The following is a 26,353-nucleotide window of genomic DNA, read 5'->3' as shown; positions in this document are numbered from 1 at the left end:
AGGTGGTCCGCAATTTAGCGGAACCACCTGCAACATCGGGGCCCAGTACGGGCCACATGTTCTCCTGCAATGATTTTGCAAAGTTTTTTGCAGATAAAATCGCTCAGATTCGGGAAGAAGTAGACTCCACCGTGGGAGCAGGACCGGGGCGGGAGAGTGCTAGAGTCCTGTCTAGTCAAGTTGAGTGGGATCAATTCCAATCTGTTACCTCTGAGGATGTGGACAGGCTGCTTGGACGAGTGAAACCAACCACCTGTCTCCTGGATCCTTGCCCATCCTGGCTTATAAAAGCAAGCCGGGAAGGACTGGGCGATGGGCTTCGTGGGGTGGTGAATGCTTCCCTCCGTGAGGGAGCCTTCCCAGACCCGCTAAAAGAGGCGGTTATTAAACCGCTTCTTAAAAAACCATCTTTAGATGCGGCCACGATGGCCAACTATTGCCCAGTCTCAAATCTTCCATTCCTGGGCAAGGTGATTGAGCGAGCGGTTGCCGAACAACTCCAGGCACGCCTGGAAGAAGCGGACCATTTTGATCCCTTCCAGTCGGGATTCAGGCCTCATCATGGGACTGAAACTGCCTTGGTCGCACTGGTTGATGATCTCCGGCGGGCTAGGGACAAAGGTGAGAGCTGTTTCCTAGTTCTGCTGGATCTCTCAGCGGCGTTCGATACCATCGACCATAGCATCCTTCTGGACCGTCTTGAGGGGCTGGGAGCTGGGGGTACTGTCATACAGTGCTTCCGCTCCTTCCTCCTGTGCCGTGCTCAGAAAGTGGTGGTGGGGGATGAGTGTTCAGACCCCTGGGCTCTCACTTGTGGGGTGCCTCAGGGTTCTGTCCTCTCCCCCCATGCTTTTCAACATCTACATGCGGCCGCTGGGAGAGATCATCAGGAGGTTTGGGCTGGGTGTTCATCAGTATGCCGATGATACCCAGCTCTACCTCTCTTTTAAATCAGAACCAGTGAAGGCGGTGAAGGTCCTGTGTGAGTGTCTGGAGGCGGTTGGAGGATGGATGGCGGCTAACAGATTGAGGTTGAATCCTGACAAGACAGAAGTACTGTTTTTGGGGGACAGGAGGCGGGCAGGTGTGGAGGATTCCCTGGTCCTGAATGGGGTAACTGTGCCCCTGAAGGACCAGGTGCGCAGCCTGGGAGTCATTTTGGACTCACAGCTGTCCATGGAGGCACAGGTTAACTCTGTGTCCAGGGCAGCTGTCTACCAGCTCCACCGGGTACGCAGGCTAAGACCCTATCTGCCTGCGGACTGTCTCGCCAGAGTGGTGCATGCTCTGGTTATCTCCCGCTTGGACTAGTGGGGTGCCACAGGGTTCTGTCTTGGGCCCGGTCTTATTCAACATCTTTATCAACGACTTGGATGATGGACTCAAGGGCATCCTGATCAAATTTGCAGATGACACCAAACTGGGAGGGGTGGCTAACACCCCAGAGGACAGGATCACACTTCAAAACGACCTTGACAGATTAGAGAACTGGGCAGAAACAAACAAGATGAATTTTAACAGGGAGAAATGTAAAGTATTGCACTTGGGCAAAAAAATAATGAGAGGCACAAATACAAGATGGGTGACACCTGGCTTGAGAGCAGTACATGTGAAAAGGATCTAGGAGTCTTGGTTGACCACAAACTTGACATGAGCCAACAGTGTGACGCGGCAGCTAAAAAAGCCAATGCAATTCTGGGCTGCATCAATAGGAGTATAGCATCTAGATCAAGGGAAGTAATAGTGCCACTGTATTCTGCTCTGGTCAGACCACACCTGGAGTACTGTGTCCAGTTCTGGGCACCACAGTTCAAGAAGGACACTGACAAACTGGAACGTGTCCAGAGGAGGGCAACCAAAATGGTCAAAGGCCTGGAAACGATGCCTTATGAGGAACGGCTAAGGGAGCTGGGCATGTTTAGCCTGGAGAAGAGGAGGTTAAGGGGTGATATGATAGCCATGTTCAAATATATAAAAGGATGTCACAGAGAGGAGGGAGAAAGGTTGTTTTCTGCTGCTCCGGAGAAGCGGACACGGAGCAATGGATCCAAACTACAAGAAAGAAGATTCCACCTAAACATGAGGAAGAACTTCCTGACAGTAAGAGCTGTTCGACAGTGGAATTTGCTGCCAAGGAGTGTGGTGGAGTCTCCTACTTTGGAGGTCTTTAAGCAGAGGCTTGACAACCATATGTCAGGAGTGCTCTGATGGTGTTTCCTGCTTGGCAGGGGGTTGGACTCGATGGCCCTTGTGGTCTCTTCCAACTCTATGATTCTATGATTCTATGACTACTGCAATGCGCTCTACGTGGGGCTACCTTTGAAGGTGACTCGGAAACTACAACTAATCCAGAATGCGGCAGCTAGACTGGTGACTGGGAGCGGCCGCCGAGACCATATAACACCGGTCTTGAAAGACCTGCATTGGCTCCCAGTACGTTTCCGAGCACAATTCAAAGTGTTGGTGCTGACCTTTAAAGCCCTAAACGGCCTCGGTCCAGTATACCTGAAGGAGCGTCTCCACCCCCATCATTCTGCCCAGACACTGAGGTCCAGCGCCGAGGGCCTTCTGGCGGTTCCCTCATTGTGAGAAGCGAAGCTACAGGGAACCAGGCAGAGGGCCTTCTCGGTAGTGGCGCCCGCCCTGTGGAACGCCCTCCCACCAGATGTCAAAGTGATAAACAACTACCTGACATTCAGGAGACATCTTAAGGCAGCCCTGTTCAGGGAAGTTTTTAACGTGTGATATTTTATTGTATTTTTGGTTTTTATGGAAGCCGCCCAGAGTGGCTGGGGAGGCCCAGCCAGATGGGCGGGGTATAAATAATAAATTATTATTACTATATTAGTAGAAGAAAAAAATCAAGAGACTGAATGGCACCCACCGTGGGCCCCCGATACCCGTTAAACCACCCAGTGGACAGTGATGCACACACGGTCTCTCTTCTTTTAAAAGCAGGTCCCATGTTAAGCTCAGAAAGGGAGGAAAACACAAAGGCAACATTAACTGAAGGCTGTTTCTGGGAGAGGCAGAACTGCATGAAGCAGGTCAGTACAAATCCAGAGACAACTAGATAGTTCCGTTCTCCATTGAGAAGTCGTGAATTTGGCTGCTTAATAAATATCACTTTTAAAAGACTGGCCTGAAGGGATGCAAGACCGTGAGCTGCTTAGGCAATCTGTCAGGTTCAGGGATGTGCAATTTGACGGCAGCCAGAGGCAAAGCCCCAGTCAACCCTGTCCACAAAAGGTGCTCAGCTAGGACTCGTCAAGCACCCCAGAGCCATGTCACTTTCTTAGGAACAGAAGCGTGTGCAAAGGCACCACTTGTCGGTACATCCAATACACAATGCTGGGAAGCTTTGAAAGCACTGTCTAGTATGGAACACTTTGGTATAATTTGCCAGAATAATCCCAACGAATGACTGGGGGCTTATGAGAGTTAAATAAAAAAATGGAATGTATCAGCTACAAAATGGGAAAGACACAGCCTGCTTAAGCGCCGTGTTTACAATATTTACCCATTTTGGATCTGGATTAAACGTTGAACAGTAGTTGCCCCGCCAAAATCAGCAAAAGCAATTCTAACAGTACTTCTTAAAAACAAAACAAAAAGCACAACGTAATTATAGAGAGACGTTATAGATAGCTGTCACTGTCCACAATAGGAAAGCTATTTCTTTTAATCTGTTTCGGCTCTGGTTCCAGAATTCAAAATGCAGAAATACAAAAAACATAGAACAAAACAAGGTCAGCAAGGAACTGCAGAGGTGTCTGTCACTGCAGCTGGTGGACAGGGGCTGCAGCAGCAGGGGCTATACAGTGGCCTCCTCCGAGTCCTCCTCCTCCTCTGTGCTCTGGCAGCCACTGTTTTGCCTGAAGCCTTTCCATGTGTAGCCCATGAAGGTGGGGCTGATGGGTAAAAAGCGGAAGCATTTGTACTTCCTCACAAATTCCATGCCAAAAGGCAAGTCATAAGTTTCCATGCTGTTACGGAAAATCTGGGTGCGTATCTACCCTGCCACCCAGCCAATCGGACCAAGTCCGTGGATTCTAGCGGAAGAAAAGGAAGCTCAGCCGGACGCAGGAGCAAAATGCGAAGATCCAAGTTTATTGCGCAACAGGTTCAAGGCGAGATTGAACAGTGAGAAAGGGGTGACATGAACTTTTGAGTTTTCCCTCCATGTCCCAGAATACAGTGCATGAAACGTCACGAATACATTATGGGAAGGTTGGGTTTCACAAGTTACATCATGAATATACTTTACACGTCATGAATACATTATGAAAAGGTGGGATTACATTAATTAGCATTTTCGGATGAGGGAGGGGGGATATGCGGAGCGGGAAATATACATAGATACACATTTATTGAGTACTGGTGGTGGCAAGACAATGGGCCAGGAATATACATCGTCTGTCACCTAGTATTGCCCGAAGGAAGGATTTGCAAAACTATCTGACAGGATTAAGAAGTTCCTGCGTATGTGACCTGCCGCTTTGGGGATTATGGAAGTAGGGACAGCATCATGGAGTCCAAGGGGAACTGAGTTGAATGGCACCGAGAACGAGCAGATCAGAACCACGGCTGATTTTATATCAATTTTGAAGATTTCAGTGATTTCTAAGCCACTCTGTACTAGAGAGCAAAAGCAGAAACAGAGTGGATACATTGTGACAGGATTTTGACAGTATTACTTGAGAGATTATGGAGGACAGGGGAGGGGTGATGGAGTCCTAGAGAAATTGAGCAAATATATTGTAGTGAAGAAGACATTGCCCCCCCCCCCCCGTTCCGTATCAGTCCCCCATTCGGAGATAGATTTGCATTAAAGTTCTGTAAGAACTTGCAAATCTTTTCTCCGCACCCTAAATCTCGGTGAATGGGATGTGTGGCTTTATGCAAACCTGAAAGGGACTTGCAAGCCATGCCTCTTACGGTCATTTGCAAGTATATCAGTGCAGGTAGCTGCATATAGGGTATTATATAAAGAACACCTCTTGTATTTTGTTGCTAAATTACTTGTGGCATTCTCAGTAGTGTTTTATGCTTTACACCTAGCAGGAAGGTCTAATTGACTGAAAAATGCAGTTGGTGTTTTGTCCTTCGCCATTTTTGTGTATTTCTCAGGTGTCAAGCTAGCTCTTCTGTGGTCTCACACTGACATAGTGCTACAGCAACACATCCTGTCTGTTGAATCCCCTCAGGGCTTTCATTTAACCATGTCGCCTGGCATTCACCATAGCTGGCACAGGTTTGGGCATCTCTGAGGGAGATGTCTTCGCCTTGGCCTTTAGCTATGGGATTTTATTATAGGCTGTGGTTTTGCACGCATGGGGGTTGCTCACTTGCACTTAAAGGACCAAAAGGCTAATTGCAGCCTGGATACACGTGCCCAATTCAAACTGAGTCCAATTTGAATTTATCTTGCCCCATGGTTCTCAACTCTTCAAACCAATCTGTTAAAAGAAAACCATTCTTAACAAGGGCAGTTGTCCAAATAAGTCAATTTAACTCTATAAGGGATCATTCCTGCTAAGCCAAAGCATATGCACCTTCATGTACCTGGTGTTTTATGGATCCAGAAGCTTGTCCTTGGCAAAACGAGGTTTAACACATTTTAAAATGGATAGGGAAAGTTGGCAGGGTGCCAGGTGGAACAATTAAATGTGGTTATAAGTTGATCTAAACATTGGACTACACAATAGTGTGAGCTATTAGAAAGTATAAAATGCATGAGAATTCTCCATTGGTGTGTAAGCAATAAGACATTAAACATAAAAACGATTACACACAAAAATTGCCCCCCTTTGTGGAAATCACACTGTCAGACACATTTCAACATTCTTACATAATAACACATAATACAAAACAAACTAATTAAATATCAGTTACATATCTTGACACAATTGTGATCTTTTATGCATGTATCTTTTGAATCCTGGAGCACAGTCTTAAGGTTCAAAAGTGAGAAAATGTCCTTGCAATTCAACTCCTCCCCCCTTTGTCAGCCCCACTCCCCATCAGTCTATATCCTTTGAAAGAGATAGCTGTGGGCACTTTGAAAACTCTGGCGTTGCAGGTCTTGTGATGGCGAAGGGGTTGTTGCTGCTTTTCATCATTGCACATCTGTAGAAGTGATATCCTGTAAGGGGCAGGGTTTTGGGGCGACTTAAAAACACAGTTAGACAAGAAGGATGTCCTCCAATTTTCATGGGAAGCTGCAAATAATAAAAAATCTTAGCACATTAAGCGTTTCATTCATTCCAATATTATTATCACATTTTCCTATAACTACTGTTATTATCTGCCAAGTTCGTTTGCTTTCCTTCACTTTGGAGAGAAAGAGAACTGTAAAAATACAAGGTTAAAATAATAATGAAACACACACAATGACTTATGAGGAACGAAAAATAAATAAATGCTAAGACACACAATTTTAAGAAATCTGAAGTAACAATGAAAATAAAAGAGTGTTTCTTGATGTGACAACATTGGCTATAGGACAATACTGGAAAATGACTTAATACCAAGGAAAAAATGAATGGCAATTTAAAGTTGTGCAAGTACCTTGCACTAGCCAAAATGACAGAATTAATAAGAAATGCTCAGGCAAAAAGGTAAACAAATACCATTCCACAAACAATGTTTGGTTGTGCTTCGATTAACTTCATAGACATCATGGAGAGACAGATTAAATAAATGAAAACAGATTATTTGTAACTTAAAAAAAAATGTCAAAGCCACAAAGAGATGGAAGTCAAACTGTAGCAGGGATTCAGACTTGTTTCACAGAACAGAAAGAAAGTTGCTGTGGGAGGAAAAAGGGACAAACACTTTGTTATCGGGGTTCACATATCCTGTTAAAAGGGAAAATTATTTCATGTGAGAAGCCTGTCAGGAAATGCTGTTCCTAAAATTCCCATTGAGGGGGGGAATGCTCTGATATTTACCTGTGAAAAGAATTTGGCATGTTAAGATTTGAAACCTGGAAAGCTCTTGACTTTTGATGGGCTAGTTTTTGTTTTTGTGTTTTTTTTGTTTGTTTGTTTGTTTGTTTTTAGCCTTTTGTCTTAAGTAGCCCCTGGAGCAAAGACAGATTAAGGGTGATTTCCCTCAATGGTTCCTCAATGGTTCCAAGTTTTCTTTTACATTTGGAAGAAACCTCCTCTCCCCCCTTACAGTTCCCCCCTTCCTCTCTCTCTCTTCTTTAGCTGATCTAGCCTCTGTGCATGTGCAGAGTTCATGTCTCAGCAAACCTTTTATACTATTGAAAATGTTGCATCCTTTGGCTAAATTACCATTTGAATAAAGGAAGGGAAGGGTAAGGAGTAGATTTTAAAAATAGGGTTAGATTTTTAAAACAAAAAAGAGAAACTCAGCAATTCAAGTATTCACCATTCAGCCCAAGCAAAGGAGTGCTTCCTTTATGTACAGGAAAGGGCTATCATTATTGGTCATTTTATCTGGTCATTCACGGAACAATCAACCGCTCTCTTATTTATGAGTAAAAATGGCCAGTCAGAATTCATAGGATTTTTTAACATTCTCAGTCAATTCAGCCTTACCATTTGCAGACAAATTATCCTGCCCTTTATTCACAGGATTGGTCAAGGCGCATTCTACTTGACTATATGAATTTTTATGTGCTTAAACTTTTAGTAGACTTTTAAGTTTGATTTTTAAATAGACAAAATGATAAACACTGTAATCACTTAAATGCCTGATATCACCAGTTCTGCTTCAAACATCATGGCTTCACCCCACACCTTTTAAAAAACAAAGAGCAAATCTGGGCTGAATTTCAACTCATCAGCCACAAATTGGGAAAGTTGAAAGGGACCTGGGGTCATCTAGTCCAACCCTAAAATACAGGGTTCCTAGCAAGATTTGTACTACCAGAAACACACACATACTTATGTACACAGACACAACTGGAGAAGAGATCACAAGCCATGCGCCTATCATGTACTAAGGAAGAGGAAAATAAAAGTACCCAACCCTTTTAGCAGATCTTGAAGCTAGTTTGAGTGAGTGTTTACTTCCTTAGACTAAAGAGTGAAAGTTCCTAGATAAATTATCTTTAAAGACTGACGTGAACATTTTTCCTAAGATAGGGAGAGGATTTCTTATAAAGCATAGTTAAAACAGCCATAGATTTGATTTAAAAGGAATACAAAAATGACAATTTTTCCTGAACTTGCAGAGGAATAGTAAGCCTAATCTATGCCCCCCCCCTTTGCAGTTTCCTTTAAAGGAAGCTAACTCGGGAGTAAATTTACCTGGCACAGAATAAGAAGGAGAAGGGAAAAAAAATAACCCTGAAAGAGACAGAATGAAACAGGGGGGGGGGGCATTTTCTAAGAAAAGAGGCCAGGACGTAAAACTGGACTCACATAATTTTCTTTGAATGAACACCATACTTTCATAGACATATGCTTAATGAAGTACATACACTGCATTTTAGCTTGAGAGAGCAGTTGGCTCAACTAGGCTTTTGCAGCAGAAACATTAGGTTATCAGCACCATCCAAAATAAGACTGTAGACTCACAATCTCAAAAGTTGGGGCAAAGCAAGAGGTGGGGTAAACATTTGCACACTTCATTCTCATTTTCTCTTATTTAGGACTGCTAAGATCCAGCATGACTTCCTTAGATTTAAATTTTGAAGCAAGCTTGCAGTTTAAACTATGCACACTTAAGAAAGGCAGTCTGCCAGAGACAGAAGGAACAGACAACACACATAACAGACAACATGTAAACATACATATTCTCATATATGTATTAACAGACAACACACATAACAGACAACATGTAAACATATATATTCTCATCCTTTAGTTGGTTATTGCAAGGAGATGGGCCACTACCTTTGGCTTCATTAAGTGAAATTAGTAGGAAGGTCCCACATGGTTTTATGAGCCTCCTTGCCTCTTCAAACACACCACCAGGTAATCAGACTGGTAGGGCTCACAACGCTTGGTTGACTGGGTACCCCTTTATAGATGCATGCGTTGCTGTTGTTGCTTTTTTGCTTTTTCCCTTTTTTTTTTTTTTGAGGGGGGGGGTGTCTGGGATAGAGAAGGGGGAAAGAGAGGGGTTGATTAGGATTGGTATGTCTAGGGGTTTGGTATGCTTAGTACAGGGAAGTATAGTAAAGAAGAGAAGGGGCTTCTAGTTGCCTGGCAACTTCCTTAGTGGGTTTTAGAGAGCTCTAGCTATCCGGTTCCTTGCGTTCCCTTTCCTATTTCCTTATTTCCTATTTCCTTATTTCCTTATTTCCTATAACCTGGGGTCTCTTTCCACTCTGCCGGTCCTGCCCAATTCCTCATGGGCTATCCCTCCTGGCAACCTCCTATCTATCGTCACATCTCAGGAAAAGGGGCCCTACTGGACGCCCGCGCCATGCAGTGCCAGATCGGGTGGTCCCTGGATAGAATTTCGAACTGAAAATCCCCCTTGCTTTTGGAAGCGGGCTCACGCACGATACACGTGTTACGTGGCACCGACCAGTGCGGCTGGGATTGGGATAGAAAGCCAGACCCCTTCCTGCCCCCTCGGTGAGGGCGCTCGGGAAGTTCGGAAAGAGAGCTCCAACCCCTTGCTTTCAACTGGGATGCCCGTTGCGGGAAGTCGGCTATCTTTCAAGTCGGGTCTCTCCGTCTTACTTTCGGACTCCCAATTGGTGCGGCTGGCTGGAGATTTTAAGGAAAAGAGATAGAGCTCAGAACCCCCCTTTCGGGTTGAGCAGCGGTCCACGGTCTCTCTCACTAACTGGACCAAGAGAAAGGCAAGAAGGAGCGATAGAGAGGAGGGCAGAGAATTCAGTTGCCAGGAGATTCCACCCCCTTCCCACCAGTGCACTGGATTTTCCTTTTTCCTTATACTCACGCGTCTTCTATGATGATCCCGGGATCGATGAATAAGCCGGCTGGATCCCTCTTTTGCTCCCCGGTTGAACTCCTAGGGCTTTCGATTACCGCCCAGAAGATGGCTGGGGGTCCAAAAGGATCTTCCCAGGCAAAATGGCCTGGAGCCGGCTGAAGATTTCAGGGCCCCCAGTCAGCAGCTTGGGAGAACCGCAAGCCCCACGTTGGGAAGCCAACTGTTACGGAAAATCTGGGTGCGTATCTACCCTGCCACCCAGCCAATCGGACCAAGTCCGTGGATTCTAGCGGAAGAAAAGGAAGCTCAGCCGGACGCAGGAGCAAAATGCGAAGATCCAAGTTTATTGCGCAACAGGTTCAAGGCGAGATTGAACAGTGAGAAAGGGGTGACATGAACTTTTGAGTTTTCCCTCCATGTCCCAGAATACAGTGCATGAAACGTCACGAATACATTATGGGAAGGTTGGGTTTCACAAGTTACATCATGAATATACTTTACACGTCATGAATACATTATGAAAAGGTGGGATTACATTAATTAGCATTTTCGGATGAGGGAGGGGGGATATGCGGAGCGGGAAATATACATAGATACACATTTATTGAGTACTGGTGGTGGCAAGACAATGGGCCAGGAATATACATCGTCTGTCACCTAGTATTGCCCGAAGGAAGGATTTGCAAAACTATCTGACAGGATTAAGAAGTTCCTGCGTATGTGACCTGCCGCTTTGGGGATTATGGAAGTAGGGACAGCATCATGGAGTCCAAGGGGAACTGAGTTGAATGGCACCGAGAACGAGCAGATCAGAACCACGGCTGATTTTATATCAATTTTGAAGATTTCAGTGATTTCTAAGCCACTCTGTACTAGAGAGCAAAAGCAGAAACAGAGTGGATACATTGTGACAGGATTTTGACAGTATTACTTGAGAGATTATGGAGGACAGGGGAGGGGTGATGGAGTCCTAGAGAAATTGAGCAAATATATTGTAGTGAAGAAGACATTGCCCCCCCCCCCCGTTCCGTATCACATGCCATCGATGGATTTGCTGCCTTTGCACACTCCTTTCTTCCATTTCTGGATTCCTCTTTCTTCGGGGCTTCCTGGGTATCAAAAGGATAGGGAGAGAGCTGCATCAAGAGCTGAACATTGGAGACATAAGCCCCTCTCTAATAACACTGGGATTCATGGACACCCAATGAAACTGCATGCTGCAAGAAAGTCCTCCTTCATGCAACGCAGAGTTAAACTATGGAACTTGTTCCCACAGGTAAAGGTAAAGGACCCCTGGACGGTCAAGTCCAGTCAAAGGCAACTATGGGGTTGCGGCGCTCATCTTGCTTTCAGGCCGAGGGAGCCGGCGTTTGTCCACAGACAGCTGTCTGGGCTGTGAGTAACCGCTTCTGGCACAACGGGACACCATGATGAAAGCCAGAGCGCATGGAAATGTCGTTTACCTTCCCATCACAGTGGTAACTATTTATCTACTTGCACTGGTGTGCTTTCGAACTGCTAGGTTGGCAGGAGCAGGGACAGAGCAACGGGAGCTCACTACCGTTGTGTGGATTCGAACCCCCGACCTTCCAATCAGCGAGCCCAAGAGGCTCAGGGGTTTAGACCACAGAGCCGCCTGCGTCTCTCCTGCAGGAGACAGATATGGCCACCAACCTAGATGGCTTTAAAAGAGTAGACTAATTGATGGAGGAGAGGGTCATCAGTGACTGATAGCCCTGATGGCAGTGCTCTTCCTCTCCCGTTGGAGGAACCAATGCTCCCCTGTTGCTAGAAACCAAAGGAGAGAAGGGTGCTTTTGTGCTCAGAGCCTGCTTGTGGGCTCCCCATGCAGTGGTGGCCAGATTTGATGAAGTGAAGGACCGTGAGGGCCGACCTAAGGGCCGACCAAAGTTGTTGAACTTTTCTTAGGGTTGAAGTGGTTGAGGGTTTTTTAGGATTTTATGCCAGGGAATAAAGTGCCACAGGGGCCGGGTTAAACCAATTAGGCCCCCGAAATGGACTTTGGACAGGCCTGCATCAGGGCACCTGGTTGGCCCCTGTGAGAACAGGGTGCTGGCCTAGAGGGGCCATTGGCCGGATCCAGCAGATGCTCTTCTGATGTGCTTCTAAGCCCCTTTCACAGGAAAGCTGGCCCCACTCCATCGGCCTGAGCACTGAGTGGGATACCCGGAAAGTGATACTTGTGCAGTTGTGCACAGGGGCTCCAGCTGCCTCAGGGCAGTAGAAGGGGACCTACAAACCCACGAGCCACACAGAAATGAATGAGGATTCCCCAGGAGCACACAATTTGCACTGTTGGATTGTGTTCTGTGTCAACCTGTGGCTGTGCTGCCTATTTTCAGCCTCAAGCAGCACCCGTGTCTTCAACTGGAAGGCAGGGGAGGGAAACAGTGGGGAAAGGCAGCCTGTTGCACTACTCACCTGGAATGGTGTTGTCTAAAATAAATGCTACACAACCCCCAACGAACATGGCTGTAGTGAGAAGAACATTTAACACTTGATCAATGCTGGCTATTCCTACAAGAACAGAAAGGGGAGGGAGAGACTTAGAGCAAAATCTGAAGAGCCGCCATATTCATACACACAATTTCAGGAGCCAAAGTCACACTGTCCACACAGCACAAACACCTGGCGATGTGGATTGCTTAGCAATGCTCATATATTTATATTTATCATAATCATCCTCATCATACCGGGGACTCAAGGAAACTTGCACAAATTAAAATGACTCAGATAAAATACAAAAAGCTAAAAACATATAAAAGACAATCATTTAAAAGTAATTAAGCAATAATAGAACTAAAACAATATATATTGCTATTCCACCCACCCTGTCCCTCACATGGACACAATGGACAGCACTACTCAAAAGTCAGTTGGGAGGCAATTTCCCCTCCTACTAGGAAAGGGCTATAGTTCATTGGTAGAGCACAGGCCTTGGATGAAGACAGGTCTAGGTCCAGAATCAGGTAGCAAGTAGCAGTCGGGTCTCTGCCTGGCATCTTGGAAAACTGCTGCCAGTTAAGAGTAGGCAGTACTGGGCTGGATGGACCAATGGCCTGACTGAGTGTAAGCTGGGTTCATGGAACTGCAAGGGACCTCAAAAAGAAATCTAGTCCCACCTACTGCAGTAAATTTACTACTAGAGCCTCTGCTTGATCACCACCTCTTACACTGTCAAAGAAGCATGCATCATCATTAGTTCTTCCAAGTCTAAATCATCTTTGATTTGAACCTGTTGTTTCAATCCTTTGGAACAAGAGAAAAAGAATCTGCTCCTTTTCCTATATGATAGTCTCTTCTCCTGGCTAAACATACCTAACAGACTCCCAGCTCTTAACTTGTTCGCCCTTGCCATCAGTGATGGTCCCAAGTTTATGGAACACCCTCCCTAGTGAGGTGCTTCTGCTCCCACTATTAACTTTCAGGAAGAATTTGGTGGGGGCGGAGACCCCCAAGTCGGGGAGCGGAGGGTCCTCCTTTGTCCTCTCTGCCAAGCCAGGGAGGGGCCAGTTTGCAGGAGTGAAGAAAGACAGTCAGGCTACCCTAAAAACCCTAAACCCCTTTGTGAATCCTCCCCCCCCCCAGCCAGGCCTCCAAGCCTCGCCTCAGGCTCTCTCAAACTGCACACTCTCAAAGCTTTTTTCCCCTTCTAAGGCTAAAAGCATTAGCTAAGCATATTGCTCTTGCTGTAACAAAAAGACTGAAGCGAAGGTGCAGAACAGAGTCCTTTGCTTCTCACAGCCTTTTTCTTTCTAAGGCCAGTGGCCTTGTTAAAACCAGACGGCAGCTTTCTTACAGGAGAATGAAACATATCTGAAGACTCTGAAACCCCCCTTTGGTTTCTCACCCCCTTTTCCTGGGAAGAGTCCAAAAAGAGTCCCAAGACAGGAACTTTCTGTTCATGCTCAGGAGACATGGGGCAGAACTTTTCGTGAGGAGGAGAAAGGGGAGGGAACTGGAAGGGGAATATATGCTCTGTGCAAATGGCTGTTGATATGGAACGGGGGGGGGGGGGCAATGTCTTCTTCACTACAATATATTTGCTCAATTTCTCTAGGACTCCATCACCCCTCCCCTGTCCTCCATAATCTCTCAAGTAATACTGTCAAAATCCTGTTACAATGTATCCACTCTGTTTCTGCTTTTGCTCTCTAGTACAGAGTGGCTTAGAAATCACTGAAATCTTCAAAAATTGATATAAAATCAGCCGTGGTTCTGATCTGCTCGTTCTCGGTGCCATTCAACTCAGTTCCCCTTGGACTCCATGATGCTGTCCCTACTTCCATAATCCCCAAAGCGGCAGGTCACGTACGCAGGAACTTCTTAATCCTGTCAGATAGTTTTGCAAATCCTTCCTTCGGGCAATACTAGGTGACAGACGATGTATATTCCTGGCCCATTGTCTTGCCACCACCGGTACTCAATAAATGTGTATCTATGTATATTTCCCGCTCCGCATATCCCCCCTCCCTCATCCGAAAATGCTAATTAATGTAATCCCACCTTTTCATAATGTATTCATGACGTGTAAAGTATATTCATGATGTAACTTGTGAAACCCAACCTTCCCATAATGTATTCGTGACGTTTCATGCACTGTATTCTGGGACATGGAGGGAAATCTCAAAAGTTCATGCCACCCCTTTCTCGCTGTTCAATCTCGCCTTGAACCTGTTGCGCAATAAACTTGGACCTTCTGCAGTTGCTCCTGTGTCCGGCTGAGCTCATTTTCTTCCGCAGGGACCCACGGACTTAGTCCGATGAGCTGGGTGGCAGAGTAACCCCGCACCCAGATTTTAGCCGTAACACTGTGAACTCGTGCTTGTTTTGTGACTCTATCACACTTGCTCCTTCTACCAGTTCATGGATGGTAGTGATACGGAAGGAAAGGGGGGGGGGTACCTTCCCTCTCCCTTTGCCTGCCACCAAAGGGTCCGAAGCGATGATCTCCCCATGGCACCCTCAGGGGGAGGAGAGAGGAGACTCAGGTGACTCCAGGAGGGGCTTTTGCCAAGGAGAGAGGAGAAGAAAGCAGGGGGGGAGGGAGGGAGGGAGGGAGGGGCTTCTGCTCTGGAGGACCTTGCCCTCTCCCCCTCCCCCTCCCCGTCCTCTCTAGGACTCCAGCTCTGCTCCTCTTAACCCTTGCCAGCCCGGCCCTCCCTCTCCCCGCTGCCCCTCGGAGCCCGACTCCGCGCCAGGGAGACGGGGCTTCCCCAGGAGTCAAGCAGCCTCCTCGAGAGGAAGAGGAAGCCCAGATCCCCCCCCCCCCGAGGGAGACACGTCTTCCCTCCAGCCCCCCCATCTTCCCGGGGGCAGCCCCACTGAATTGGGGGGCCAAGCTGGGGTCCGGAGACAGGCGCCTCCTTCCCTTGGACTTGGAGGCTCTGGAGTCAGACTTGGGGGGGCCCTTTCCCTCCGCCCCCCCCCACACCCAGGGGGCCCCCTCAGCCCTCCTTCTTGGGGGTCTCCCCTCCGCTCCCTCCTCTCAATCCGCCCCCCACACCCAGGGGGTCCCCTCAGCCCTCCTTCTTGGGGGTCTCCCTCCGCCCCCCACACCCAGGGGGTCCCCTCAGCCCTCCTTCTTGGGGGTCTCCCTCCGCCCCCCACACCCAGGGGGTCCCCTCAGCCCTCCTTCTTGGGGGTCTCCCTCCGCCCCCCACACCCAGGGGGTCCCCTCAGCCCTCCTTCTTGGGGGTCTCCCTCCGCCCCCCACACCCAGGGGGTCCCCTCAGCCCTCCTTCTTGGGGGTCTCCCTCCGCCCCCCACACCCAGAGGGTCCCTTCAGCCCTCCTTCTTGGGGGTCTCCCTCCGCCCCCCACACCCAGGGGGTCCCCTCAGCCCTCCTTCTTGGGGGTCTCCCTCCGCTCCCCCTTCTCAGTCCGCCCCCCACACCCAGGGGTCCCCTCAGCCCTCCTTCTTGGGGGTCTCCCTCCGCCCCCCACACCCAGGGGGTCCCCACAGCCCTCCTTCTTGGGGGTCTCCCTTCCCTCCCCTCTCTCAGTCCGCCCACCACACCCAGGGGGTCCCCTCAGCCCTCCTTCTTGGGGATCTCCCTCCGCCCCCCACACCCAGGGGGTCCCCTCAGCCCTCCTTCTTGGGGGTCTCCCTCCGCCCCCCACACCCAGGGGGTCCCCTCAGCCCTCCTTCTTGGGGGTCTCCCTCCGCTCCCCCTTCTCAGTCCGCCCCCACACCCAGGGGTCCCCTCAGCCCTCCTTCTTGGGGGTCTCCCTTCCCTCCCCTCTCTCAGTCCGCCCACCACACCCAGGGGGTCCCCTCAGCCCTCCTTCTTGGGGGTCTCCCTCCGCCCCCCACACAGAGGGGGTCCCCTCAGCCCTCCTTCTTGGGGATCTCCCTCCGCCCCCCACACCCAGGGGGTCCCCTCAGCCCTCCTTCTTGGGGGTCTCCCTCCGCCCCCCACACCCAGGGGGTCCCCTCAGCCCTCCTTCTTGGGGGTCTCCCTCCGCTCTCCCTTCTCAGTCCGCCCCCACACCCAGGGGTCCCCTCAGCCCTCCTTCTTGGGGGTCTCCCTTCCCTCCCCTCTCTCAGTCCGCCCACCACACCCAGGGGGTCCCCTCAGCCCTCCTTCTTGGGGGTCTCCCTCCGCCCCCCACACCCAGGAGGTCTCCTCAGCCCTCCTTCTTGGGGGTCTCCCTCCGCCCCCCACACCCAGGGGGTCCCCTCAGCCCTCCTTCTTGGGGGTCTCCCTCCGCTCCCCCTTCTCAGTCCGCCCCCCACACCCAGGGGTCCCCTCAGCCCTCCTTCTTGGGGGTCTCCCTCCGCCCCCCACACCCAGGGGGTCCCCTCAGCCCTCCTTCTTGGGGGTCTCCCTTCCCTCCCCTCTCTCAGTCCGCCCACCACACCCAGGGGGTCCCCTCAGCCCTCCTTCTTGGGGATCTCCCTCCGCCCCCCACACCCAGGGGGTCCCCTCAGCCCTCCTTCTTGGGGGTCTCCCTCCGCCCCCCACACCCAGGGGGTCCCCTCAGCCCTCCTTCTTGGGGGTCTCCCTCCGCTCCCCCTTCTCAGTCCGCCCCCACACCCAGGGGTCCCCTCAGCCCTCCTTCTTGGGGGTCTCCCTTCCCTCCCCTCTCTCAGTCCGCCCACCACACCCAGGGGGTCCCCTCAGCCCTCCTTCTTGGGGGTCTCCCTCCGCCCCCCACACCCAGGAGGTCTCCTCAGCCCTCCTTCTTGGGGGTCTCCCTCCGCCCCCCACACCCAGGGGGTCCCCTCAGCCCTCCTTCTTGGGGGTCTCCCTCCGCTCCCCCTTCTCAGTCCGCCCCCCACACCCAGGGGTCCCCTCAGCCCTCCTTCTTGGGGGTCTCCCTCCGCCCCCCACACCCAGGGGGTCCCCTCAGCCCTCCTTCTTGGGGGTCTCCCTTCCCTCCCCTCTCTCAGTCCGCCCACCACACCCAGGGGGTCCCCTCAGCCCTCCTTCTTGGGGGTCTCCCTCCGCCCCCCACACCCAGGGGGTCCCCTCAGCCCTCCTTCTTGGGGGTCTCCCTCCGCTCCCCCTTCTCAGTCCGCCCCCCACACCCAGGGGTCCCCTCAGCCCTCCTTCTTGGGGGTCTCCCTCCGCCCCCCACACCCAGGGGGTCCCCTCAGCCCTCCTTCTTGGGGGTCTCCCTTCCCTCCCCTCTCTCAGTCCGCCCACCACACCCAGGGGGTCCCCTCAGCCCTCCTTCTTGGGGGTCTCCCTCCGCCCCCCACACCCAGGGGGTCCCCTCAGCCCTCCTTCTTGGGAGTCTCCCTCCGCCCCCCACACCCAGGCGGTCCCCTCAGCCCTCCTTCCTGGGGGTCTCCCTTCGCCCCCCTTAGTCCACCCCCCACACCCAGGGGGTCCCCTCAGCCCTCCTTCTTGGGGGTCTCCCTCCGCCCCCCACACCCAGGGGGTCCCCTCAGCCCTCCTTCCTGGGGGTCTCCCTTCACCCCCCCTCAGTCCGCCCACCACACCCAGAGGGTCCCTTCAGCCCTCCTTCTTCGGGGTCTCCCTTCACCCCCCTCTCAGTCCGCCCCCCACACCCAGGGGGTCCCCTCAGCCCTCCTTCTTGGGGGTCTCCCTCCGCTCTCCCCTCTCAGTCCGCCCCCCATACCCAGGGGGTCCCCTCAGCCCTCCTTCTGGGGGGTCTCCCTCCGCTCCCCCTTCTCAGTCCGCCCCCCACACCCAGGGGGTCCCTTCAGCCCTCCTTCTTGGGGGTCTCCCTCCGCCCCCCCGTCAGTCCGCCCCCCATACCCAGGGGGTCCCCTCAGCCCTCCTTCTGGGGGGTCTCCCTCCGCTCCCCCTTCTCAGTCCGCCCCCCACACCCAGAGGGTCCCTTCAGCCCTCCTTCTTGGGGGTCTCCCTTCACCCCCCTCTCAGTCCGCCCCCCACACCCAGGGGGTCCCCTCAGCCCTCCTTCTTGGGGGTCTCCCTCCGCTCCCCCCTCTCAGTCCGCCCCCCACACCCAGGGGGTCCCCTCAGCCATCCTTCTTGGGGGTCTCCCTACGCTCCTCCCTCTCTGTCCGCCCTGTTTTGAAATTCCCCTCCTCCAGGTCAAGCCCACCCCCAGAAACATCACACCTTCATCACAGAAAGGAGGGGGGGGGGTGGTAACCTGAGTGTCCTGTCACCTGGCAGGTTCCTCCTTTCCCCCTGCCCATGAGTCACTTCCAGGAGACAGAGGGGAGTTTCCAGTTTCCTGCCCCCAGAGGGAAGAGCTGATCATTGTCCTTTGTTCCAGTCCATGCTGAATCCACTCCCATATGCAAGTTCTTTGTGATCCTGATGGTCTTCTGTCTGGGATCATCAGGGTTGACATAGCAACTGGGCAGGGCTCCTGTGGATGTGCTGGGATGGTGAAGGGATTATGGCTGACCAGAGACAAGCCACCCCCCTTTGATAGTCCTTGTCATATGGAGTAAAATAAAAAATAGAACAGTGCAAATCCGATGTATGGTTGATTTTTCTATGAATTTATAACAGAAGCGTAGCGTATGTCGTGTGTGAGTGTGAGTGTGTGAAGTTTGTACAAACTGAATGATTGGCGGGGTGTTCCTGCTACATACAAACAACTACAGTTCCATACATGCTTCTCTGGTATATAGGTACAGTGTTTTTTTCCTAAAAATGGTTCAGGGTTACTCTCATTTTGACTCAAGAAAATCACCACTTTATAGTTCCAATTGGGAAAAATAAATACAGTAAATGGACAAAAGAAATCATCTCAAGAACTCAGGAGTCCTATTGTTGTGGATTAACTTTATTTAGTTATGCTTATTCTGGATCTACTTCAGATTGGTTTCCAACCTCAACATTTCCACTTTTCAGAGGTACAAAGCTGCTTGGTTTTTTTGGTTTGACCCAGAAGGGTGGAGTTGGGAACCCCAAAGGTCATCCACTCCAACCCCCTGCGATGTAGGTTGGGGGGTCCGGCAGTGGAGAGACCAGGCTCATCATTCCCCCCCCCCCAGACACTGGTTCACCTCCCCCCGCTTTGTCCCCCCGGCAGACCCCTCTGGGGCCCTGTGGGGCGGTCAGGCCTCGGCCACCCCCCCCCGCCCTGGCTGAGTCGGGATGCCAGCGAGGCGGAATCCTCCTGCGAGATCAACGCTTACGCAGTCCCACTTTGTCGCCTGGGCGGAGGGGCTGGCGGGCGGAGGGGGCTGCCCCCGCGCCCTGGAGAGGGGCAAGTGCCTCATCGCCAGCATCCAGGCCCCCGAGGCCGAGTTCGGGGTCAGCAGCGTCCTGCACACGGAGGAGGCCCCGCCTTGGAAGCAGCAGGATGGGGTCAGCAGCGTCCCCACCACCGCAGGTCCCACCGGGCGAGCGGAAGGGGAGCAGCCGAGCGGCCGAGCGGTGAGAGCCCTGCGCCCGCAGCCGGGGAGAGAGGGACCGAGGGCCAGTCGGTGCTTCGCAGGGTCAGCGCGGGGGAAGGGGAGGGAGGCCGCCTGGAGCCCCTGGGAGGAGAAGGCGGGGCAGAAAAGCCGTTATCGGGAGTGCCCAAAGTCATTGGTGACACCCTCCTGGGGGTCAGGGGGTGGGGGGCACCGTGGGGCAAGCGGAAAGCAGAAATCCCTGGATCAAATGCATCTGCTGGGTTGAACTACTTGGAGTAGTTTGAAGTGGATTTTGAGTCATTTGGCAAGTAATTGTTGCTCTTTCAAATCTTGCTTTCATCTTACTGGGTCGTGCAAACAGTTGTTCCAAACCATGGCGCCTCTTTTAGGGCACTGGCTGAAAGGGAGAGCGTTTATGGGGGTCCCCCCCAAATCTGAGAACCACGGAATTAAATGAATAAATCAAATAGATGGTGGGTTTGTTCAGAGCCGTCTTTCCCATAGGGCGCTGGCCTCTCGGGGGATCGCTCTCCTGCATTGGCATGGGGGAGAGTTGCGCCCCCCACAATGGCTGGCAGTGCGCAGCTACGGCCACCCCAACACTATCGGGCAGACATTTGCAGCCTGGCACCGCATCTGCTAAACACAGCCCTGGGTTTGTTGTTTTTCCCTTCTGGGATTCCTCCCTTGCACGGGGGTTGGTCTAGATGACCGCTGGGGATCTCTCCCGCTCACCTCACCCTCCTTGCGCAGCGGTGCTGTCGGTCTTCACGCGGACGCCACGCCTGGAGTCCCGCCTCGGGCGCCCGGCGGTCCTGCACTGCGGCTTCTCGGCGCCGGCCTCGGCCTTCTCGGTGGAGTGGCGCCATCAGTTCCGGGGGGCCGGGAAGGTGGTGCTGGCCTTCGACGGAGCCACGCGGGGGGTGCCTGCGGAGCGTGGCCGTCCGCCACAAGGGCACCTACATCTGCACCGTCTACCTGCCCCACCTGCACGCCCAGGTGGTGGGTGAGTGAGCGACCGGGGGGTCTCCCTCGCAGGGAGGGCGGGGGGAAGGAAGGGGAAAGGGGGGTCCCATCTTGCATTCTCACAGTGGCCAAATGCCGGCCAGGCCCTAGGGATCCAGATAGACTGCTCCTGGGCCTGGAGGCGCCAAGAGAACATAGGGAGAGTGCTTAAACCTCGCAGTGGCCAAATTGCCCTGAGATCCCTGCCTGGCAGGGGTTGGGCTAGATGACCCTTGGGGATCCCTTCCACCTGTCTGATTCTACGCTTCTAAGAACCAAGCGATCCAGAGAGACTGCCCCTGGGCTGGGAGGCTCCTTAAGAAGCGCCTGGCCACTTGGTCAAGCCAACAGGGACCCTGTCTTCCTCAGGATTGGAATCCAAGAGCCCCCCTCTCCCCTCCCGGCAGCTGGGAGCCTGCAGCGCTCCTGGTTGTCAGCAGGGGGCGCTCTGCTCACTCCCTCTCGCCCTGCAGAGCCCCCCCCCAGGTGACGCTGCGCCCCACGACGCTCTCCGTGCCCCCCAGTGCCTGGCCCCAGCTGGCCTGCGAGGTCTCCGGCTTCTTCCCTCTGGGTGCCTCGGTCAGCTGGAAGCGGAGGGAGTCCGACGCCCCCCAGGACAGCTTCCTGGACATCGGGGACTCGGGGCACCGCCAGGCTCCTGACGGCACCTTCAGCTTCACCAGCTTCGCCCGCCTGCTGCCCGTCCCGACCGAGGACCACGGGGTCTCCTACGTCTGCCATGTGGGCCACGCCGGGCTGGGCGAGGTGGGGGTCAAGAAGGCGGTCGTGCTCCATGTGGCAGGTGGGGGTCTGCACTTGGGGGTCTGTGGCGGGGTCCCCTGGGGGCTGGGTAGCAAGGCCCAGAAGATCGGCTGCGGGTGTGATTCCTGACTGGCGGAGGTTGGGGGGTCGCCCGTCCTGGGTGATTTAGCTGGGATTCCTCCCTTGAAGGGGGTTGGGCTGGATGACCGCTGGGGTGCCCTCCCAACTAGGATTCTGTGAATTGGCACTGATCAAGTCGGGCATGGGGGGAGGATATGGGGGGTGGGGCGAAGGTGCAGCTTTGGGACCTGCACTGGGTGGCCAAGGCAGGGTGGGGGTCTGACGTCGCCCCCCTTCTCCCTCTCTGACGCCCCCCTTCTGCCTCTGCCCCTTCTCCCCCCCCCCCAGGGTCCCTGGGCCCCTCCCTGGAGGACGCCATCGGCTTGTTCCTGGTCGCCATTGTGCTCCTGGGGGTCTTGCGGTCCTTCTTCCGATGGGGTAAGGTTGTTCCCACCCACCCCTTCTGTACTGTTATTTTTGTTATCAATATGGTCCTATTTTACCATTTGGTCAATATTTTAGGGGATACTTTAGCTGAGATTCCTGGGGTCCCTTCTGATTCTACAATTCTAGGATTCTATAAATGTGCACAGCATCCTCCTTTTCTGGATCTCCGGGCAGTTTGCGGCATAAAAATGCACGATGAAAACACAACGTACATGATAAAAATGAGAACCAAAACAAATAACCCAGCCTCCAGCAAGTCTAATTATTATAATGAAAAATAGACATATTTTCCTGGGGGAGACAATTCAGAATCTATTGAGACCATGCAAATATTGACAGTAAAAGCAGTTGAGAAATCTCTCCTCCACCACCTGACACCTTTGATTGGCGGAACTGGCACTGGCCAATTGACTCCCCTTTCCCACAGTTGCCAGTACAAGAAGCTCAGCTGGGAGAGGCTCTTCATTTCCGGGTTGTGGGTTCAAGATTCCTGCCTTGCGGGGGGTTGGACTAGATGACCCTCGGGGTCCCTCCCGGCTCCAAGGCTCTTTGGAACTCTCTGCCTCTTGATACCAACCAGGCGCCTTGGCCAGACTCTCTTGGGTCGCCTGCTAAAAACATCCCTGCCCAGCGGCTCAGAAATGTTGGTCTCCGTTTCAGCTTTCTGCATGCTTTCAAGTATTCCTGTCCATTTCCCTGGGTTTTCTCGGGATTCACCTTTCCCTGCTTCATTATCCTCCTTTTTCCAGCTTCTGAAGAAAAACCCAAATCGGAGAAGCCCAAATCCGAGGTCAGTGCCCAAGATACGCCCAAGACTGCCAAGTTCTCTCGATTCCTCATTTTTCTGTTCTTTTTAAAAAAACATCTCTGTGCCACCCACTGAGAGGCAGTGCGGTGCAGTGGTGAGAGGGCCAGACTAGGCCCTGGCCGAGAGATCTGGGTTTGAATCCCCAGTCCCTGGCCATGATGAAGCTCGCAGGGGGGCTGGGGGGCAGGATCCAGTCTGCCTACTTCGCAGGGTTCTTGTGGAGCAATTCCTGCAATTGCAACCCCCAGCCAGCTAATGTTTCCTCTCTGAATCGGGTCAGTATCTCACGGATTTCTCTTCTTTCTGCAGTAACGGACTCTGGGCTCCCGGCTTGGTTTGTTGCCTGTCTCCGGATCCCGTTGAAAGAGCAAAGTGGATCGTAGGCCCCCGGACTCCTGGGTCCCTCCTCTTTGGCTGCCCAGTCTTGCCCCACTGGTCCCTTGTGGGAAGCCCCCTTCCCCTGCCTTTTTGGGGTCAGGGGTCTGCTTGGCTTCGCATCCTGCAGATTCACAGCTGTGATTTTAAGGAGGGGGCCGGATCTGTGCATAGCAAAAGCCCCCCTTTCTGGCAGTCCCTGCCCCTCCTCACTTCCGTGCTGTGAAATTATTTAAGTGTAGAATTGGGAGGGGGCCCTGAGGGTCATCTGGTCGAACCCCCCGCAGGACAGGAATCGCAACAAAAGCATCTCTGAACTCTGACTCTGCACATGCTCTGGGAGACTCTTGACGGGGGGCCTGTGTTGTCTTTGGGATTGTGGGAGAGAACCTTTTTGGAGGAGGGGAGACTGACTTGAGCAAAATCAGCATATCCCTCCCACCCCAAAATAAATAAATGTGGGTCATTGGGTGTCCCTTTACCTCCCCCTCTGGGGGACCTGAAGTGGTACAGTCCAGACCCAGGTTTATCCCCTCTAGAGACCTGGGTGCAAAAGGAGCCCGTTTCCCCGCAACATCCCTGCAGAGACGGCCAGGCAGAGCAGCTTTCGTTCCCCTCGGCCCTCTCTCTCTCGATACGGACTAGGACCTGCCCCCCCTTCCCTCCCCCCAGAGCCCAGAGCTCCCCCCTCCCCATTCTGTGTAGATTCTGCTGTAGACTGTAAGCCCCGTGGGGCAGAGCCAACCTGGAGAATAAACACGCCTTGAAAAGAACTGCATGCTGTGGGTCTGTTTTTTCCTTCCAGGGCTGCAGGAGAGGTGAGGGTGGCCAAGTTTGATAAACAGTAGCAATAAATGGTTGGAGGAAAAGTCTGGGAAGGGGCAAGAGCCCCTCTCTGCCCCCCTCAAGGCTCCTCTCAGGCTCATCCAGGGTCCAAGGCCTCCTCCATTTTTGGAGGGCCAGGAAGTGAGTGGCCCCTGCAGCTTCGCCTGCTGGAAAGGGGGCGACATGCAAGAGGCCAGCCTGGCAGGGGTGTTGTGGAAGGGGGAGCTCCTTGGACCGCCTCCTGGGCCTCCTCCGCAGCTTCACTTTGTTAACGGGAAAATCCGAGGGCTCCCTTGGACAAAAAAGAAAGACACCAACCAGGATTACTTGGAGCAAAACAGCAGCCTGTAGGCTTGGCCTTGATTGAACTGTTGCAACAGGGTGCTCCCCTCACTTGCAGGAGAGAGGAAGGACCCAGAAAGATGGTCTGCAAGGCCTTATAAAGACTTTTGAAATTGCCACCCTGTAGATCAGGACCTTAAAAAGCAGAGACATCACCTTGCCAACAAAGGTCCGTGTAGTTACAGCCATGGTTTTCCCAGTCGTGATGTATGGAAGTGAGAGCTGGACCATCAAGAAGGCTGATCGCCGAAGAATGGATGCTTTTGAATTCTGATGCTGGAGGAGACTCTTGAGAGTCCCATGGACTGCAAGAAGGTCAAACGCATCCATTCTTAAAGAAATCAGCCCTGAGTGCTCACTGGAAGGACAGATCCTGAAGCTGAGGCTCCAAGACTTTGGCCACCTCATGAGAAGAGAAGACTCCCTGGAAAAGACCCTGATGTTGGGAAAGACGGAGGGCGCAAGGAGAAGGGGACGACAGAGGACGAGATGGTGGGACAGTGTTCTCGAAGGTTTGACCAAACTGTGGGAGGCAGTGGAAGACAGGAGTGCCTGGCATGCTCCGGTCCAGGGGGTCACGAAGAGTCGGACACGAATAAACGACTAAACAACAACAAGATCAAGACCACCCCCAGAAACATCATACATACATCACAGAAGGGGTGTAACCTAAGACCACCCCTCAGATACATCACACCGACATCACCGAAAAGGCGGACTAAAACAGAGCTTTGAATATTGTTTCTCTCCTGTTGTTGTTTATCTCCTGTCTGGCAGGTTACTTGATTGGATTGCCTGGGGAGCCTGGCCATTCCTTTGTAGTGAAAAATACTTAGTTCTTGAGTCAGGTCACAGGCTCACCCTTTTCAAACAGAGACATAACCTTAAGGCAGGATTTGTGAAGGAAAAGACAATGGGGAGGCTTTCCCACTTTGACCTTGCAGAGAGAACATTTGCTCAGTTTAGGAATCAAAATGGCTCCAGGTCAGTCTTCCTGTGCTGATCTATGTATGTGCGGTTATGAACATGACCATATATCGAAGACCTCCAAATTCCTCTCCCAGTCACCCCAAGAGTCAGCGCTAGGAGAAGGGCTCCACCTGCAGAAAGAGGGGAGAGGCCAGGCTGGAGCCATGTTTGACTCCCATCATCCCTAGCTCATAGGACCAGTGGTCAGGGACGATGGTAATTGTAGTCCCCAAACAGCTGGAGGGCCATGTTTGACTCCCATCATCCTTAGCTCATAGGACCAGTGGTCAGGGACGATGGTAATTGTAGTCCACAAACTGCTGGAGGGCCATGTTTGACTCCCATCATCCCTAGCTCATAGGACCAGTGGTCAGGGAAGATGGGAGTTGTAGTCCTCAAACTGCTGGAGGGCCATGTTTGACTCCCATCATCCCTAGCTCATAGGACCAGTGGTCAGTGATGATGGTAATTGTAGTCCCCAAATTGCTGGAGGGCCATGTTTGACTCCCATCATCCCTAGCTCATAGGACCAGTGGTCAGGGATGATGGTAATTGTAGTCCCCAAACCGCTGGAGGACCACGTTTGACTCCCATCATCCCTAGCTCATAGGACCAGTGGTCAGGGATGATGGTAATTGTAGTCCCCAAACTGCTGGAGGGCCACGTTTGACTCGAATCATTCCTAGCTCCCAGGAGCAGTGGTCAGGGATGATGGGAATTGTAGTCCCCGAACAGCTAGAGGGCCACATTTGACTCCCATCACTCATAAGCTCCCAGGAGCAGTGGTCAGGGAAGATGGGAATTGTAGTCCCCAAACATCTAGAGGGCCATGTTTGACACCCATCATCCCCAGCTCCCAGGAGCAGTGGTCAGGAATGATGGGAATTGTAATACCGAAACAGCAGGAAGGCCATGTTTGACTCCCCTCATCCGTAGCTCCCAGGACCAGTGAAGATGGGAGTTGTAGTCCCCAAACTTCTGGAGGGCCATGTTTGACTCCCATCATCCCTAGCTCATAGGACCAGTGGTCAGGGATGATGG

The 26,353-nt window shown here is 52.3% G+C and overlaps 1 long non-coding RNA gene and 1 pseudogene across 2 annotated transcripts in view; one reads left to right on the top strand and one right to left on the bottom strand.

Moving 5' to 3' along the window:
- Positions 1-6,240: 6,240 nt before the first annotated feature.
- The window catches only part of LOC309538104, a 249,702-nt gene continuing 229,589 nt past the window's right edge, over positions 6,241-26,353 (bottom strand). The window contains exons 2-3 of the long non-coding RNA XR_014222111.1: positions 6,571-6,860; positions 6,241-6,479 (exon numbers count right to left, since the gene is read on the bottom strand). This is a non-coding gene — a long non-coding RNA (uncharacterized lncRNA). The remainder of the gene's footprint in view (positions 6,480-6,570; positions 6,861-26,353) is intronic.
- Positions 19,088-23,949, top strand: LOC309537614 (tapasin-like; annotated as a pseudogene). The gene is made up of 7 exons: positions 19,088-19,128; positions 19,177-19,694; positions 20,473-20,725; positions 21,200-21,526; positions 21,895-21,984; positions 22,743-22,783; positions 23,111-23,949. The product of its transcript is annotated as a tapasin-like (transcript).

This window comes from Podarcis vaucheri, assembly GCF_965113315.1.
Source record: "Podarcis vaucheri genome assembly, chromosome: 7".
NCBI classification, from domain to species: domain Eukaryota; kingdom Metazoa; phylum Chordata; class Lepidosauria; order Squamata; family Lacertidae; genus Podarcis; species Podarcis vaucheri.
This window is presented reverse-complemented; position numbering and strand designations above follow the sequence as displayed.